We start from the raw sequence: 19,110 nt of genomic DNA, 5'->3' as shown, positions 1-19,110 counted from the left end.
GAAGTACCCGCCAGCAGTAACCACCAGCATTACCAGCCAGCAAAAACCGCCAGAAGTACCCGCCAGCAGTAACCACCAGCATTACCAGCCAGCAGTAACCGCCAGAAGTACCCACCAGCAGTAACCGCCAGCATTACCCACCAACACTGCCCACCAGCATTACCCGCCAGCAGTAACTGCCATCAGTAACTGCCAGCATTACCCACCAACACTACCAGCCAGCAATAACCACCAGCATTACCCACCAACACTACCCGCCAGCATTACCCACCAGCATTACCCACCAGCAGAAATCACCAGCATTACCCACCAACACTACTCGCCAGCAGTACCCACCAGCATTGCCCGCCAGCAGTAACCGCCAGCAGTAACCACCAGCAGTACCCACCAGCATTACCCACCAGCAGTAACCGCCAGCAGTACCCACCATCAGTCTGCAAAATAAGTAGAAAAGGTATGTGCATTAGCGTGTGTAAATTGTTGCAATATGTTTTTTAATAACTAGTTGTGTTTTGTCATAATATGTCATGTCCTTGTTCTTACATGTATGAATAAGGACATGACATTTTCTGGCTGCCTAAGTCATATGTGGTAGGGGTGCAACTAGCCCCCAGCACATCACTGTAAATATCCTAGCATGTGTAGTGTTTCTGACTCCTACCACCATGGCCACTAAACCACTTGCTGACCGCCGCACGACTATTTACGGCGGCGGTCAGCCCTGTACAGGCAAAGTGACGTAGTACTATGTCGCTAGCCTGAGAGCCTCAAGGGGGCGAGCGCGCGCCGCCGGAGGCGCGCTCCGCCCCCGCTCGTTCCCTAACAATTCCGCGCGTGTGACCGATGTCCGCCAGTCACTCGCGATCTCCCTGTGGAGAGGGAGAAAGGCAGATGGCTGATGTAAACAAAGCCGCTTGTCATTCTCCCTGATCTAACTGCAGAGATCATACAATCCTGCTATGTAGGATCGTATGTCTCTGTGGTTACATCAGTAGCCACACCCCTTTACAGTTAGAAGCACGCCCCTAGGGACACACTTAAAGCGGTTGTAAACCCAGGAAAAAAAAAAAAAAACAAACCCTGCAAGACAAAGGCATAATGAGCTAGTATGCATCGCATACTAGCTCATTATGAATTACTTACCTTAGAACGAAGCCCCGTCACGGATCCCTGGACACCGCTGCGGGCGCTGACATGATCCCACAGCGTCTCTTCCGGGTTCGGCGGCTCCGGCGCTGTGATTGGCCGGAGCTGCGATGACGTCACTCCCGCGCATGCGCACGGGAGCGATTTTCCGGCAAGCTGCCGGCAAGGGAAGCTGAAGGTCCGCCGGACCTTCAGAGCGCATGCGCCGCTCGTGCGAGCGGCTGCATGCACTGCAAATATCTCCTAAACCGTGCCGGTTTAGGAGATATTAATTGTACCTACAGGTAAGCCTTATCATAGGCTTACCTGTAGTTAAAAGTGAAAAAAATAGTCATACTACCGCTTTAACCCCTGCATCACCAATAAAGTTAACCCCTTCCCTGCTAGTGTCATTTTTACAGTAACAGTGCATATGTATAGCACTGATTACTGTAGTAATGTCACTGGTACCCCCAAAAGTGTCAAAAATGTCAGTCAAGGGTCCGATCTGTCCGCCGCAATGTCGCAGTCCTGCAAAAAAAATCGCAGATCGCCGCCATTACTCGTTAAAAAAAAAAACAATAAGGGCTCTTTCACATGGGCGTTCCGATCAGATCCGCCTGTCAGTTTTTTAGGCGGATCTGATCAGATGCCCCATTCAGCCCTATGGAGCAGCGGATGTCAGCGGTGACATGTCCATCCGCATCCGATCCTGTCTGTGAAACCCTATTTTCCATCCATTCTGGGGATCGGATCGGATGGGATCGAATGAGATCGGACGAGAGCGGGCAGGTGGTCCGCTCTCATCCGATTTTCCATAGAGAGCAGCGGGGCTCTGACACCTCCCTCTCCGCACACAGTGCGGAGACGGAGCTGTCATCCGCCGACTCAGCGGGGATCAAATGACAAAAATCTTTCCCTTAGTCAGTAAACGCAATAACATATGCGCAAACCAATCAAAATACGCTTATTGCGATTTTTTTACCAAACATATGTAGCATAAAACACATTGGCCCAAAATTTTGATTTTTACATTTTTTTGGGGAATTTCATATAAAAAATGTGAAAAATAATACTATTTTTGCAAAATTTACGCTCTTTTTTTGTTTATAGCGCGTGATCAAAAAATTGCACAGGTGATCAAATACCACCAAAAGAAAGCTCTGTTTGTGGGAAGAAAAGGACGTCAATTTCATTTGGGTACAGCGTCGCACAACCGCGCAATTGTCAGTTAAATTCACACAGTGCCGAATCGCAAAATACCCCCTGGTCAGGAAGGGGGTAAAATCTTCCGTGCTTAAGTTAAGTTAAATTAAGTTAAATTAGGGGGGCGCGCAGGAAGGGCGTGGCGGCGCATGGGGGGGCGTCAGAGCAGAGTGTCACCTCCCTGAAATGAGTTTTTGCAGGTTGGGGTGCCTGACATGGTGTGTCCCCAGCTCCATGTTGTATAGGGAGTCACCCTGATATGATGATGCAGAGTCTATAATTGAAGGTTATAGGATGTCCTCAGGGTGATGGGATGAGCACACACACAGGAATACAGGAATAGCAGCCTCTGTATATTTAAATCTCTCATTTCAACCCGGAGAGCCCCTGTCATTGCCGGGAAGCCTGCACTGCGCACCGACCACCACAGGGGGCGCCCCTAAATGTGACAGCCGAGGAGGGAGGAGGAGGACACCCCCATAGACAGATGCTGCAGGAGATAGAAGGAGAAGACGGAGGTCGCTGCTGGGATTTCCCTGTATAAGGACGGAGGTAAGTGCTGAGCACCCTCTGATCTCGGGATACATGGATCGGGTGTGTGGGGTCCTCTGATCGGGTGGAGAAGAGTTTTTTGTGTGCCTGGGATCTCTATCAGATCCATTGTGTGCATGGATGTCACTGATTGCAGGACTGTCTGTAGGGAGGGATCCCCACCATACGGCATATATATAGATACACTGCGACATCGCAGGGGACCTGACCATCGCTGCCACTGTCCGTAGCGATGTATTGTCCTATGTGTGGCTGTCATGTGATCTGATGATGATGATGATGATGATGATGATGAATGGTCAGGCCGGTGATCAGAGCTCCATGCTGGGTGTGAATCATTTATTGTCTGACAGCTAGCATGGAAATCACACACACACACACACACATATATATATATATATAGATATACTGTATATAGATGTATATGGAGGAGGGCCGGCTCTGATCTCTATGGACAGGCAGCACATATCTATTATTGGGATGGTCTCCTAGGAAATGCTCCAGATTTATGGTGCTGATCAGCCCTGCTGATATGTTTTAGGCCAAATCTGTATTATCCGTATTAGGCCTCTTTCCCACCAGGAAGATCCATTTTGAAGGACTCCACTAGCTCAGCAAGGATCGCTCCATTGATCCCCGCTGAGCAGATGGATGACAGATCCTTCTCCATTCACTGCGCAGAGACCAGTGGCGTAGCGTGGGTTGTCAGCACCCGGGGCAAGGCAAGTAATTTGTGCCCCCTAACCCGTGGGATTTTAGCACTCGAGTCTCTTCCACTAGATTAGTTAAAGAAACCCTTACCCCCTAAGCATATGTATTGTTTGTTATGAAAATACTGATGTAATTAAAGTAAAATGCATCTAAATACAAGTTTGAATGACCAGCGTACCCCCTTTTAATGCAGAATGACCAGTGTGCCCCCTTTCAATGCAGAATGACCAGCGTGCCCCCATTCAATGCAGAATGACCAGCATGCCCCCTTTCAATGCAGAATGACCAGCGTGCCCCCTTTCAATGCAGAATGACCAGCGTGCCCCCTTTCAATGCAGAATGACCAGCGTGCCCCCATTCAATGCAGAGAGACCAGCGTGCCCCCTTTCAATGCAGAGAGACCAGCGTGCCCCCTTTCAATGCAGAGAGACCAGCGTGCCCCCTTTCAATGCAGAATGACCAGCGTGCCCCCTTTCAATGCAGAGAGATCATGGTGCCCCCTTTCAATGCAGACAGACCAGCGTGCCCCCTTTCAATGCCGAATGACCAGCATGCCCCCTTTCAATGCAGAATGACCAGTGTGCCCCCTTTCAATGCAGAGAAACCAGCCTGCCCCCTTTCAATGCAGAATGACCAGCATGCCCCCTTTCAATGCAGAGAGATCATCGTGCCCCCTTACAATGCAGACAGACCAGCGTGCCCCCATTCAATGCAGAGAGATCATCGTGCCCCCTTTCAATGCAGAGTGACCAGCGTGCCCCCTTTCAATGCAGAGAGACCAGCGCGCCCCCTTTCAATGCAGAGAGACTTACCTGCAGCGGCGGCTTCTCCTCAGTTCCCCGCATCTCCTCGAGTCCTCCCGCCTCCTCCTCGGCCAATGGCATGAGTTCGCCTTTCGGCCAATCTTGAAGCGGGTCTCGGACCCGCTTCCTGTATGGCCAGGAGGAGGAGGATCACACATGTCACACAATGGGTGGGTTCAGGGCGCACTACTCGGTGCCCCGGGCCCACCCTTTTTTGAAGCCTATTAGAGCCTCAGGTGATTAAAAAAAAAACCCACTCTGTGACAGCGCCAGGCTGCTGACTCACTCGCTGCTAAACTGACTGAGCAGTGAGGAGAGGCGGCATAGGCGGGGCTTGGCTTGCAACGCCACCCAACCCTACACCAATGGACAGGTGAGGCACAGTCCAGCCCCGCCCCGACCCGACCCACCATTTTCAGCCATAGGGCGGCCGCACTGGACATCTCTCAGCCTAAAGATGGAGGCAGCCGCAGACAGTGTGTGAACTGTGTATGTCAGAGTCAGACAGATAGAGTGACACTGCGGATGCGCCCCCCCAGATGTTGCGCCCGGTGCGGCTTGCCCCCCCTGCACCCCCCACGCTACGCCACTGGCAGAGACGGACCTATCAGAGCCCCGCTCTCCTCTATAGGAGATCGGATGAAAACAGACAGCCTGTCCATTTTCAACTCATCTGACCCACTGGATGGAAGGCCAACGTATCGCCATCCTTCTGATTATAGCAGAGCTTGTCGGATCGGATGCCAGGCGACTGTCCACCTCCCCATAGAGGAGAATAAGTGGCCCGATCGGGTCCGCCTGAAAAACAGACAGGCAGTCCGATCAGTCCGATCGTGTAAAAGGGGACTTATTGCCTATTGTAATTGCCCGTACACAAGTTCCAAAAAATCGGACCACAGATCGGCTGTTTTTTTTTTGCATGCTAGTCGCATTTTGAAAATAGAGAGGTGACGAAAATTCTCGTACGACAAAATGAAAATTCAGAAGTGATGTAATGTGTTATAGTATATTTGTATGCTATTTTCGGACAACTGTACCAATTACACAGAAATCGTACGATCTGGTATCATACAAGAAACATTTTTGTGCTTGTCAGATTGGATAATTTCAGATGATTGGCTCTCGAAAAGCACTGTACTAACAATCAGATTATCGTGCGATCGCTTCGAAAGCTGTATTTTACGTCTGATTTCCGGATCGTGTTTATGGGCCCCCGTACCTAGAACTTACCCTGCTATAACTATACAAGACAAGTGCTGTGCGCAGGGCCGGGCAAAGGCCAGGCAGAGGAGGCCAGTGTCTTGGGCGCTTCAGAAGAAGAGGGGCGCACCAAGGGCAGGATGTGCCACCTATTAACTCTGGGTTCACAGATGAGCCATAGGCACAACACACTGCTCTTTAGCAGCATCATTCTTAAAGGCGTCTCTATGCATCAGGCGCGGCGTGTTTACAGTTGTGGGAAAACGCAAGATGCTGTCCAGCACATTTTGAAGAAAGGGTAGGGGACTTCTTTCCCACGTTTCCTGGCATTCAAATGAATGGGCTACTGAAGCCGCGATGTGTGCGCACACACACATGCACTCACCGGACACTTTATTGGGTACAACTTGCTAGTACAAGGTTGAACCCCCTTTTACCTTCAGAACTACCTTAATTCTTCGTGGCATGGATTCAACAAGGTGTTGGAAACATTCCTCAGAGATTTTGGTCCATATTGACATGATAGCATTACGCAGTTGCAGCAGATTTGTCGGCTGCACATCCATTATGCGAATCTCTCATTCCACCCCATCCCAATCTTCTCACCAGTGATGACAGGTCCTCTTCACAGCACTGAACATCCATCACTGAATGGGTTAATTGCCTTGAGTCTAATGGTCACCCGTTCCTTCATGTCCTCTCCACCATCCATAAAAGCCCTTGCTTGTTTTCACAGAATGCAACACGTTCTTTCAATGGAGGAAAGGATCCTATTGTTCATACACATTCAGTGAAAACAATGCAAGTACTTTTATGAATGGATGAGAGGACAGGAATGGGGCAGGGGACCCCACCAGCACAGCACCATGCCGTTCCGTGCTGCTCATTTTTTAACCACCTCCCACCCGGGCCATTGTACATATACGGCCGGGTGGGAGTCTCATCCTTCTGAATGGACGTTCCGGAACGTCCTTCAGAAGGAGCGAGATCGCGCCGCCGCGGGCACGCGCAGCGGCACGATCCCGATGTGCCTGTGTCCCTCGGACACAGCGCAACAAGATGCGTCAGGAGGGCCCTGTGATTGGCCCTCCTGATCACATGATGGCTGTGTCCAATCACAGCCGTCATGCAATGTAAATACAGCCGTTGTAACGGCTTCGATCTCTTCTCCTCCCTGACAGATCCTGTCAGGGAGGAGAAGAAGAGGATCGATACTGGAGCTGGGGGTGATCAGTGAGTATTTCTAAGTACTCGCTGATCACAGGGGGGGTCTGTGCTGGTAATCAGATGATTGATTACCAGTGCAGCCCTGGGGGGAGGGGATGCCACTAGAGCCACCAGGGATGCCCACCCATGACCACCAGGGATGCCCACCATGGCCACCAGGGATGGCAAACAGCCTGCCAGTAGTGCCCTCCTATCAGTGCTGCCCACCAATGCCATATATCAGTGCTGCCCACCAGTGCCCGTTATTGCCATCCACCAGTACTGCCCACCAGTGCCCATTATTGCCCACCAGTGCTGCCTATCAGTGCCCATCAGTGCCCCCCATCAGTGCCAATCAGTGCCGCCCATCAGTGCCGATCAGTGCCACCTATCAGTGCCCACCAGTGCCTATCAGTGCCGCCGATCAGTGCCCATCAGTGCTGCCTATCAGTGCCCATCAGCGCTGCCTATCAGTGCCCACCAATGCCACATATCAGTGTCCATAAGTGCTGCATATCATTGCTACCTATCAGTGCCCATCAGTGCTGCATATCAGTGCCACCCCATCAGTGCCACCTCATCAGTGCCACCCAATCAGTGTCTCCTCATCAGTGCCTGTCAGTGCGGCATCATCAGTGCAGGAAAAAACGTATCTATTCACAAAATTTTATAACCTAAACAAAAAAACTTTTTTTTTTTCAAACTTTTCTGTCTTTTTTTATTTGTGCACCAAAAAAGAAAAAACCTGACAGTGATCAAATACCACCAAAAGAAAGCTCTATTTGTGGGGAAAAAATGACACAAATTTGGTTTAGGTACAATGTTGCATGACCGCGCAATTGTCATTCAAAATGCAACAGCGCTAAAAGATGAAAATTGGTCTGGGAAGGAAGGGGGTTTAAGTGCCCAGTATTGAGGTGGTTAAAGAATATGTATCATGTATCATGTAGTTGTGTTAGAAAGTATCCCTTTCTCTTTGTATTTCTTCCTTTGTGTGAAATATCTACTAATCCAGCCAGTTCCCCTGATTTTCTATTTTAAAAAGTCCACTCCTGGCATGACAGCTCATCCTTCCCAGCGTGGTCAGTTTTCTGGCTGTGCTGGGATAACAGCATGCCTGTCCTCCAACATCCAAGACTTGTGTTGACACAGCCCCTGCATAGCCATTCACTAGGAAGATCAGTGTCCTGCTGTTTCTCCACCCCCACCTCTCTCAGCCCCTTATGCGGCTGAGAACAGAGATTTTGTGATTACTTTTAACAAGAGAAAAACTATAAGAAAGGGTTGGTAACTTCTTACTCCATGTTTCTTGGGGGGGTACAGTAACCCATTCAAATGGGCATGCATGCACAAGCTGCACGTATTTAAACCTACTCGAAGGGCTCATTGCAATTTCTAGGCGTATAGTGTAAATTGTGGTGTATTCCCCAGCCAGGATACCCACAGGCGCTGCGTACAGCTGCCCATAGGCCATAGGGGGCAATAGCTGTATGCAGTTACATGCATTTATGCAAAAGTACATGTTAAAATTTTATGTCCAGACATCCAACTCTGGATGCAGAGATTTGACCAGTGCAGCCCTATACATATGGTGCATAGGGGAAAGTGGTTTAAGCCCCCATTCACATTACCTACGGCATTGAAATTGTGCAACTTCATCTGAAAATGCACAATTTCAAAGCCGCATCTCTGTGTGCGACTTTGAAGACATCTTTGCGGCTTCATGCACAGATGTCTATTCTAGTTGCACCCAAAATCGCCAAAAGTAGTTATATACTACTTATTCAAATCAGTGCTGCGCCGCAAAGTCGGCATCACAGCGATTTGAACAGTGAGATTGCCGGAAATAGGAATGCGACTTGTAAATCACTCCAATGTGAATGGGGCTTAAAGCTGAAGTTTAGATCTGGCAATTTTGCACGGATACAATTGGTCCAACTTGAATCTATGTTAAAGTGGAAGTTAAATTCATTCAGGTGGATGTTTGGTCCCCTCTCTTGGCCCGCAGTCTTCTGGGACCATTCACAGAGCGCAGTGTGGCTCATGCATGCACAGTGGGAAGCCAGCTGTGAAGCTACCAGGAGACACACCCGGCTTCCCACAGTTAACATGCCAACGCTGGAGACCCGAAGAATGGCAAAGAACTAGCCTGGGTGAAGAAGGCGTCATTTTATTATTTAAAGTCAGAAGCCATAGTACTTGTAGCTGCTGACTTTTATTTTTTTCTCTTTAGGGTGAAGATCCTCTTTAAGTTCAGGTTAACATCTATGCTGCTGCGCTTGATGCGTTTTCTGGCGTGTTTTGCGGTGAATTTTGCGTTTTAAAACCCGCATTTTGATTTGTTTTTGCACGCAGTTTTCATGCATTTTGCATTCTCTTTAAAACATTGTGTATAGCTGGTTGCTAAGGAGCGGCCCGGGAAGCAGGCCGCCGTGTCCTTAACAACCGATGAGAAAAATCTAAAAAATTGGGGAAAAAAAATGTGGTGTCCCCCCCCTCCCAAATCCATACCAGGCCCTTTGGGTCTGGTATAGATTTGGAGGGGAACCCTATGCCAAAAAAAAAAAAAATTAAAAAAATGGCGTGGGATCCCCCCAAAATCCATTCCAGACCCTTATCCGAACATGCAGCCCGGCATGTCAGGAAAGGAAGAGAACGAGCGAACCAGGCCACATGCCCTCAACATGAGGCAGGGGGGCTCTGCCACATACTCATTCACATAGGGGGGAGCCGGCATCTGGGGGCCCCCTTGTTAAATATTCTAATCCCCTTGATTCTAATAAGGCCCCTGCCTGCAGACCCCCACAACTACAGCCCAGGGTTGTGGGAAGAGGTCCTTATCCCCTTGTTGAGGGCATGTGGCCTGGTATGGTTAAGGGGGGGGGGGACTCGCTCATCCCCTCCCTTTCCTGACCGACTGGGCTGCATGCTTAGATAAGGGCCTGGTATGGATTTTCGGTGGAACCCCACGCCATTTATTTCTATATTTTGGCATGTTTTTTTTGCCGTTTTTCTTTTTACTGCCGGCAATTCTTGTTTTTACATTAAGCCTACTCATGACCCACTTCTTAGCAACTAGCTATACACTGTTTGGTAAAGAGGAAAAAAAATGCAACATGCAAAACGCATATAAAAAGCATCAAAAACTTGCGTTCTTGGTCCGGGTTAATTGAAGTCTATTACACGCAAAATGCAGTCTGCTGTGGGGAAAAACAATCCCTGACTCTCTCCAAAATTGTACCAGCTGAAAATTGCATAGATACGAATGTGTACTATAGGAAACCATGTTAAATGGACTGTAGTGCTTTTCTGCAAACTGCAAAACGCACTAAAAAATGCATATGTGTGAATGTAGGGTAAGTATGTATGTGCCATATCTGTGGAAAACCCATGGAAGCTGGAGCCCTTCCACTAGCCTTTAGGCCCCGCTCAATGAACGCAAAGTGTTCTCTGATTGGAAAAGGTGGAGAAAGCATTATTTGCAGTGTTCACAGTGCAGCAAAGCAGCCGCTTAGCACGGGGCCTAGAAGCAAGTGTAGACCACTGGAGTAGCTGTGCCTACTACTACAGGGATTTCCAGCTTCTAGATCTAGATAGATCCCAGAAGTATGGTACATCGTTATATAGGTCCAAGCTAAACCAATGTGTCTATGGAAAAAATGCCATACCTAAACATCAGCTTTAACCACTTGCCGACCGCCGCAAGTACATATACTGCGGCGGTCAGCCCCGGCCAGGCAAAGTGACGTACCGGTACGTCACTAGCCTGTCACTCGCTTGTGAGCCAATAGCGGGGGAGCGCGCGCCCGCTGAGGCACGCGCCCGCCTCGGCTCGTTCCCTAACAAGTCAGTGCATGTGACATTGGGTCCGCTGGTCACTCGCGATCGTTCGCCGTGAAGGGAGAAAGGCAGGCGGCTAATGTAAACAAGCCGCCTGTCATTCTTCCCTGCGTAAAAATGGAGATCACACGGTTCTACTATGTAGGACCGTTGATCTCTGTTCTTACACTAGTAGCCATGTCCCATCACAGTTAGAAACACGCCCCTAGGACACACTTAACCCCTCCCTCTCCAATACAGTTAACTCCTTCACTGCCAGTGTAATTTTTACAGTAACAGTGCATATGTATAGCACTGATTACTGTAGTAATGTCACTGGTAACCCCAAAAGTGTCAAAAATGTCAGGCAAGGGTCCGATCTGTCCGCCGCAATGTCGCAGATCGCCGCCAATACTCGTTAAAAAAAAAAAACAACAAAAATCTTTCCCTTTGTTAGTAAACGCGATAACTTTTGCGCAAACCAATCAAAATACGCTTTTTGCAATTTTTTTACCAAACATATGTAGCATAAAACAAATTGGCCGAAAATGTTAAAAAATTTTGATTTTTACTTTTTTCTTTTGGGAATTTCATATAATAAAATGTGAAAAATATTGTTATTTTTGCAAAATTGACACTCTTTTTTTGTTTATAGCGCATGATCAAAAAATCGCACAGGTGATCAAATACCACCAAAAGAAAGCTCTGTTTGTGGAAAAAAAAGGACGTCAAATTAGTTTAGGTACAGCGTCGCATGACCACGCATTTGTCCATTAAAGTCACGCAGTGCCGAATCGCAAAATAGGCCCTGGTCAGGAAGGGGGTAAAATCTTCCGGGGCTTAAGTGGTTAGGTCAGTTAGGCCGAAGTTATTGATTGTTGTAATGGTTGACATTAGGCCTATATTGTTGACATACCATTTACAACATAAGTTCCCTATGCGGGATATCACAAGAGTGATAAGGAAAAGGTTACAGGTTGGTTACGCTGGTTTAGGTTTATTACATCCAGTATATTATTATTATTATACAGGATTTATATAGCGCCAACAGTTTTACAATGTGAGGGAAGACAATACAGTTACAATACAATTCAAAACAGGAGGAACGAGAGGGCCCTGCTCGTTAGAGCTTACAATCTAGAAGGGAGGGTCAAGTAAAACAAAAGTCAATAACCGTGGGGGATGGGCTGATGGAGAAAATGGAGGTACATTTGTTAGGTGTGGGTAGGATAGTATAGAAGGAAGATTAGATGAGCCAAGTCCAGGTATGTTTACAGCCCAGGTTTTCGGGCCTATTTTCATGCATTTTGCTACATGGTAATAAATTCCAGGTAGAAATCCCATTCTTTCCAATAGCGCTGCTTCACATCTATGTTAAAAGGTAAATGGAAAATGTATGGGCCCATTCACGACTAACAATGTGGGCCATCACACGGTACGGTGTGTATCCAGCCGTAGGGTTTTATGAATAATGTATTAACATTATAATTTTAAAACAGTGGCTCCAGTGAGTATAACAGGTTCAGACGTGTAAACTGTTTACTACATAATACAAGTACGGCGTGTTTACACCCAAAACATGAGATATTAAGGCTTGCTTGCCTTGTGCTGGTTGCTTGAAAACGTCATTCCTCTGACCTCCACAGCTGTGATCTTCTGGTGCTGCGGGGGGTAATGCAAGGAGCTGGAAAGTGCTGACTTATGCCTTTTACACACAAAACGATTATAGGCCGACCGATCGTCCGACTTTTGTCCAGAGTGGTGTTTTGTTGGTTGGAATGTGCCTAGACTGCACACGAATTTTCTAGGCCAACAAAAATCTACTTCAGAAGTGATGTCATGTGCTGGTTTACTTTCCGTGTGTTTTTTCTTCTCTGAGCATGCCCAGTCTTGCTCATTAGATTTTTTTCTGCCGAAATCTGTACTGACTGACGGAAAATCGGCCGTTGTGTTGTTGGCCAACAAAAATTTTATAGCCTGCACACCAGATTTTTTTCGGCCGAAAAGTCGGAGTCGATTGTCGGAAGCATCATACTAACAAGCCGAAAAACGGCCGATCGGACGTTGGCCCGAAAATTCCCGGCCAATAATCAATGCGTGTGTACGGGGCATATGACTGCCCTTTCCTGCATGCTCCTCCATTCATAGAAGCTGTACTGTCACTTCCCCCAATGAAGGGCACTCTATGAATAGAGGAAGGGTAGATTGTGTATTCATTTTTTATTGAAAATAAATATATAAACAGATACAAAGTACACAATTATACAAAAACCAAGAACAACATAAAATTACAAACAGGAAAGGGGAAAAGAAGAACAAAAGGGCATACCAAAGAAGGATGTCAAACTGCTCTTATTGAAACGACTATAGGGCCATGATATGAGTAACACTTGGATGTAACATGTCCTATTGTGCAAGCGGAGAGAGAAAGAGGTGAGCAATAGAGAGAGATGGGGGGGTCCAGGTTGGGCCAATGTAAGATCTAATAGCTCAGTAATCGTTTTGAGTGAACATCATGCATGAAACCAAAGACAGGAATCAATTAGTTATAGACATCAGCTCAGCATATTCTGTTGAGTGGGTAAAGAAGAGCCAGCCGGCCCATATCCGGTGAGACAGATGGGCCTGGTCTCTATATGTATAGGTTATATCTTCCAATATGGTAGGTACTGTATGGTACACATTTTGTAACCACTGCTGGACTGTCGGGACCCCAGACTGTTTCCAATAGTGCGGAATCAATGCTTTCGCCGAGTTGAGTAGATGAGGGGTAATAGAGCGTTTTTATAAAGTAATAGGTGCAGCGCTAGAGAACAAGCGTATAAAAGTTCCAAAAAATCTGTGTGTAGTCCTATTCGGTTTAAATCAGCAAATAACTGTGATTCCAAGATGGTATTGCTGGGTTAAACATATCACCACCACCAGATGTCACCAAACACACTGACCCTTACCGTCAGGCTGATAAGACCAGATAAATAAACGCTGGTTCATCCAAACTTAACCACAGATCTCCATAAGTTCTCAGGAACATGAATGGCAGATAAGTCACAGATCCTCATATGGCCCCAAAAATAGTGAAAAGGCTCATAGTGCAGTAAGTTAAATTAAAGTAGTGCTTTATTAAATAATAAGATACACTCACATTCTATCAGGATGGCTTCAGCGTATAAACAGTGTGGGTTATTTCCTTCCAAGAAGATGGCCGCTGCGTCCTCCAGCGCAATGACGTCACACGCTCCGTAGCCTGCCCGACGCGGCGTTTCGTCAACAGTGACGTCGTCAGGGGCGTGGTTTGCGGACGGTATTGCGCACATTTATGTACCCAGGACGGAACGAGCGGCACTCAACTAATGGAGAACATCCGCTGGATGTTCATTATGCTCTGGAACAGAACCAGAATTAGTCTATTATGGGCAGCAAAATAGTTAAAGCCAAAATTAAAATACAATAAGCCCAAAGATGCCTAAATAAATAGGAACGATAGAGCGTTTTTATCGGCCAGCTGGCTCGTCCGTATAGTGAAGTAGTATGACCCACGGATCATTGCATATAGGGGTACCTTGGATCTTTTGAGTCCACTGTAATACTGTGGTCCAAAACCCTTGAATCAGGGGACATCGCCACCAGATATGGGCGTGTGCGGCGAGCTCTCCACATCCCCTCCAGCAGGTAGGGGAGGAATCTGGAAAGATGTTGTAAAGGGAGGCTGGGGTGTAGTGCCACGGCATAAGGACTTTATAGTTCATTTCCGCAGTCTTTGAAGTGGTGAAAGAAGTGTGAGTCAATTGCAGGATTTTTAATTTTTGCGTCTCTGAAAGTTTCACTTGGAGATCTCTTTCCCAGGCCTTGATGAAAAAATGGAGGATGGGTGGATGAATGAAACGCCTGCAACTCCATTCATAGAGCAGAAGCTATAGTACAGCTTTTATGAATGGAAGAGGTGTGCGGAAAGGGGGGGGGGGCATAGTCTGCACTTTTGACAAGTGCCCGTGACTGGGTTCAGCTGCTTGTATTAACCCCATTCAGCACCAGAATTTCACAGCTGTAGAGGTATCTGGGACAGGGCAGAGGCCTGAAGATTTTAATGAACATACTGTAGAAGCCACCAGCACAAGAGACCCTGTTCATTGTGGGTACTGTCCCTGGTGCTGATTAAAAAAAATATATATTTCACTAAACTTAAAGGGTAACTCAACTTTTGTGAAAAAAAATAGCACATAAAGAAAAAATAATATAGTGTATACAATAGAGCTGCACGATTAATTGGTAAAAAAATCGCAATCTCGATTCAACCCCCCTCACTATCTTAATCCGGCATTTTCACGAATTGCGTAACAGTGCGGAGCCATTCTCTGCTCAAAGCTGTCAAAAAAAAAAAAAAAACAGTCTGCAAAGTTTGTTATAATGTTGCTAAACGCTGAGAGATAAGGAGAAACATTGTTTCATTTGGTTCTTTTAGGGATGAACTTCGGTCTATAAATGAGGGCAGTTAAACAACTTAGGCTCCGTTCACATACAGGTGTCCCGCGATTCTGTTTGCACGATTTTACCGTGATTCGCCGGGCGACAATCGTGGCAAAACCGCACTGTGTTTAGGGTGCCATTGCAAGTCACAGAAATCGCACGGGCGTCCCACGATTTGCAATGACTCGGGATCGCAGGCAGAATCGCAGTGATTCTGCCCGCGATCCGATATGCCAGTATGTGAACGGAGCCTTAAAGACTAAGCTTTTTTGTGATACTTGTTGTTTACAAGTTAAAATCTGTATTTTTTGCTAGAAAATTACTTAGAACCCCCAAACATTATATATATCTATATCTATAGATATATATATATCTATATATATATATAACTATATATATATATATATATATATATATATATATATATTTTTTTTTTTTTTTTTTTTTTTTTAGCAGAGACCCTAGAGAATAAAATGGCGGTCATTGCAATATTTAATGTCACGCAGCAGTCTTTCAAGTGCAATTTTTGGGTAAAAATACACTTCAAAGAATAAAAAAAAAAAAACTAAACAGTAAAGTTAGCCACATTTTTTTGTATAATGTTAAAGAGGATGTTACTCTTAGATTCATGGGAAAATCGTAAACTTTATTTTAAACTTTACTTTATCCGGGATCGTGCAGAATCGTGGGGGGAGACTGAAGATCCTCTTAAAATTTTAAAGGGATTGTAAAGGCAGAAGGTTTTTTTATCTTAAATATAATTATTATTATTAAACAGGATTTATATAGCGCCATCAGTTTACGCAGCTCTTTAAAATATAAAAGGGGGACAATACAGTTACAATACAATAAAATACAAGAGGTTGTAACTGTGGGGAATGAGCTGCTGGAAGAGGTCAAAGATTAGTTGGAGGTGTGATATGCTTCCCTGAAGAGATGGGTTTTTAGGGATCGCCTGAAGGCAGCTAGATAAAAAAAAGCCTTCTGTGTGCACCAGTTTTAGTAAATCTCCCCCTATATGTCAGAATGATCAATAAATTAATCTGGAGGTTATATGTAAATCTACAGTTCCCAACATGCAAAAGTTAACCAGTTCCTGACCGCCCGCCGCAGGTATACTGCGGCAGGCAGCCCCTCCTGCCCGAACTAACGTAGGGGTACGTCTGTCGCGCACGTGGTGCTGGAGAGACAAGCACGCGCCGCCGGCAGCGCGCTCCCGCCCCCACTAGGCAGTGGGGATGCCGATGCACGGGGCTGACAGCCGCGATTGCCGCTGGCCACCTGCGATCGCTCCCCGCTGAGAGAGAACAGTCAGCCGTTGTAAACACAGCTGACCGTTCTTCTCTCTGAAATGATCACAGAGCGCCTGTGATCCTTCTATATAGGATCACGGGTCTCTATGGTCATTTCAAAAGCCCAACCCCCCACAGTTAGTAATCACTCCCCTAGTCTTACATTTAACCCCTTGATCATCCACTAGGTTAACCCCTTCCCTGGCAATGTCATTATTACACTAACAGTGCATATTTTAGCACCGATTACTGTAGTAATGTCACTGGTCCCCCCAAAAGTGTCAAAAATGTCAGTTAGGGGTCCGATCTGTCCGCCGCAATGTTGCAGTCCTGCTAAAAATCGCGGATCGCCGCCATTACTAGTAAAAAAAAAAAGAAATGACATAAATCTTTCCCCTAGTTTGTAGACTCAATAACTTTTGCGCAAACCAATCAAAATACGCTTATTGAGATTTTTTTTGTTACCAGAAATATGTAGCAGAATACAAATTGGCCTAAAAGGATGAAAAAAATAGATTTTTACATTTTTTTTTTAGGAATGTTATATAGCAGAATGTGAAAAATATTGTTTTTTTCAGAATTGTCGCTCTTTTCTTTGTTTATAGCGCAAAAAATAAAAATCGCACAGGTGATCAAATACAACCAAAAGAAAGCTCTGTTTGTGGGAAAAAAAGGACATCAATTGTATTTTGGTACAGCGTCGCATGACTGCGCAATTTTCAGTTAAAGTAACGCAGTGCCGAATCGCAAAAAATAGCCTGGTCATTAAGGGGGCAAATCCTTCCGGTCCAGAAGTGGTTAAACACTCTTAAAGTGGAGTTCCACCCTAAATTTATACTTACCTCCATCTTCTCGCTCCGGGTCACCTGAAAAACAAATGGATAATCGCATTTTTTTTTTTTTTTTTACTTACCTCGTAGAGAAGAAAATATACTTACCTTACTTCCTTCTTCCTCCCCTCGGCGGCCACGGCCCGTCGTCACTTCCTGGCTTTGCAATGATTCCTGGGAGCTGAACGTCATCGCTCCCAGGAATCATTGCGCTTGCACCTGCCCCAACGTCAGTTCCGGTGCGCGCGCGTCATTCCCTTCTAAACAGCTTCTGGGCATGCCCAGAAGCTGTGGAGGGATGACGCGCGCGCACCGGAAGTGACGTCGGGGCCGGTGCAGTGCATCGTGGGACCGAAGAAGACGGAAGAGGATGCAGAAAAGGATCGCGCTGGCTTCAAGCTGCCCACACCTGAGATGGCAGCGCTGGACAATACTTTTTCAAGGTAAGTATTTCTCCTAAAAGGTAAGTGCAACCCGGGACAGATCAGAGGCTAGCCATTGTGGAATGTACTAGCCCTGACTGTCCCGGGGGTATTTTTATTAAAAAAACTATTCCCAGGGTGGAACTCCGCTTTAAGCACTATTATAGCTGTGACCACAGACTGTGTGCAGACCGCCTTTAGCTCCAGTCAGCCTTCAGTTAGGCGTTCCTTTATGTTTTATTAACTGAATGTGTACTTTGTATGTTAGCAGTTGATTTTAACTGAATAAGTACATTTATCTATATAGAACACCAGTGGAATTGACCACAGACAAGCATATCATTCTCAGTGTTGTTTATTTTTCACATGAAAGTTCTATGCAGTGCCTTGAAAAAGTATTCAGACTCTGACATTTCCCACATTTTGTCATGTTACAAGCAAAAACGTAAATGTATTTTATTGGGATTTTATGTGATAGACCATCACAAAGTGACACATAATTGTGAAGTGGAAGAAGAATGATGAATGGTTTTCACATTTTTTTTTACAAATAAATATGTGAAAAGTGTGGCTGCGTTTGTATTCAGCCCCCCTGAGTCAATACTTTGTAGAACCAACTTTCCCTACAATTACAGCTGCAAGTCTTTTTGGGGATGTCTCTACCAGCTTTGTACATCTAGAGAGTGACATTTTTGCCCATTCTTCTTTGAAAAAAAAGCTCAAGCTCTGTCAGATTGGATGGAGAGCGTCTCTGAACAGCTTTTGCTCTAAAGTTGCCCTGTATTTGTCTCCATCCATCTTCCCATCAACTCTGACCAGCTTCCCTGGTACTGCTGAAGAAAAGCATCCCCACAACATGATGCTGCCACCACCATGTTTCACGGTGGGGTTGATGTGTTTAGGGTGATGTGCAGTGTTAGTTTTCTGTCACACATAGCGTTTTGCTTTTAGGCCAAAAAGTTCAATTTTGGTCCCGTCCTGACCGGAGCACCTTCTTCCACATGTTTGCTGTGTCCCCCCACATGGCATCTCACAAACTGCAAACAGGATTTCTTATGGCTTTCTTTCAACAATGGCTTTCTTCTTGCCACTCTTCCATAAAGACCAGATTTGTGTAATACACAACTAATAGTTGTCCTGTAGACAGATTCTCCCACCTGAGCTGTGGATCTCTGCAGCTCCTAAAGAGAGTTACCATGGGCCTCTTGGCTGCTTCTCTGATTTATGCTCTCCTTGCCCGGCCTGTCAGTTTAGGTGGACGGCCATGTCTTGGTAGGTTTGCCGTTGTGCCATACGCTTTCCATTTTCAGATGACGGATTTAACAGTGCTCCGTGAGAGGTTCAAAGCTTGGAATATGGACTTCTGAAGGCAATTGGTTCCACTAGATTTTAGTTAGGGGTATCAGAGTAAAGGGGGCTGAATTCAAATGCACGCCACACTTTTTACACTTTAGAGCAATCAATTTATATCCAATATACA

At 46.2% G+C, this 19,110-nt stretch overlaps 1 protein-coding gene across 1 annotated transcript in view; it reads left to right on the top strand.

The window, feature by feature from the left end:
- The first annotated feature begins 2,739 nt into the window (after positions 1 to 2,739).
- B4GALNT1 (beta-1,4-N-acetyl-galactosaminyltransferase 1) overlaps positions 2,740 to 19,110 on the top strand; it is a 306,925-nt gene continuing 290,554 nt past the window's right edge. The window contains exon 1 of the mRNA XM_082244664.1: positions 2,740 to 2,883. The gene's annotated coding sequence lies outside the window, so the exon portion shown is untranslated. The remainder of the gene's footprint in view (positions 2,884 to 19,110) is intronic.

This window comes from Pelophylax lessonae (genome assembly GCF_965119305.1).
Source record: "Pelophylax lessonae genome assembly, chromosome: 2".
NCBI lineage: Eukaryota > Metazoa > Chordata > Amphibia > Anura > Ranidae > Pelophylax > Pelophylax lessonae.
Note: the sequence above shows the minus strand (reverse complement) of the source record. Positions and strands in the feature narration are given on the sequence as shown.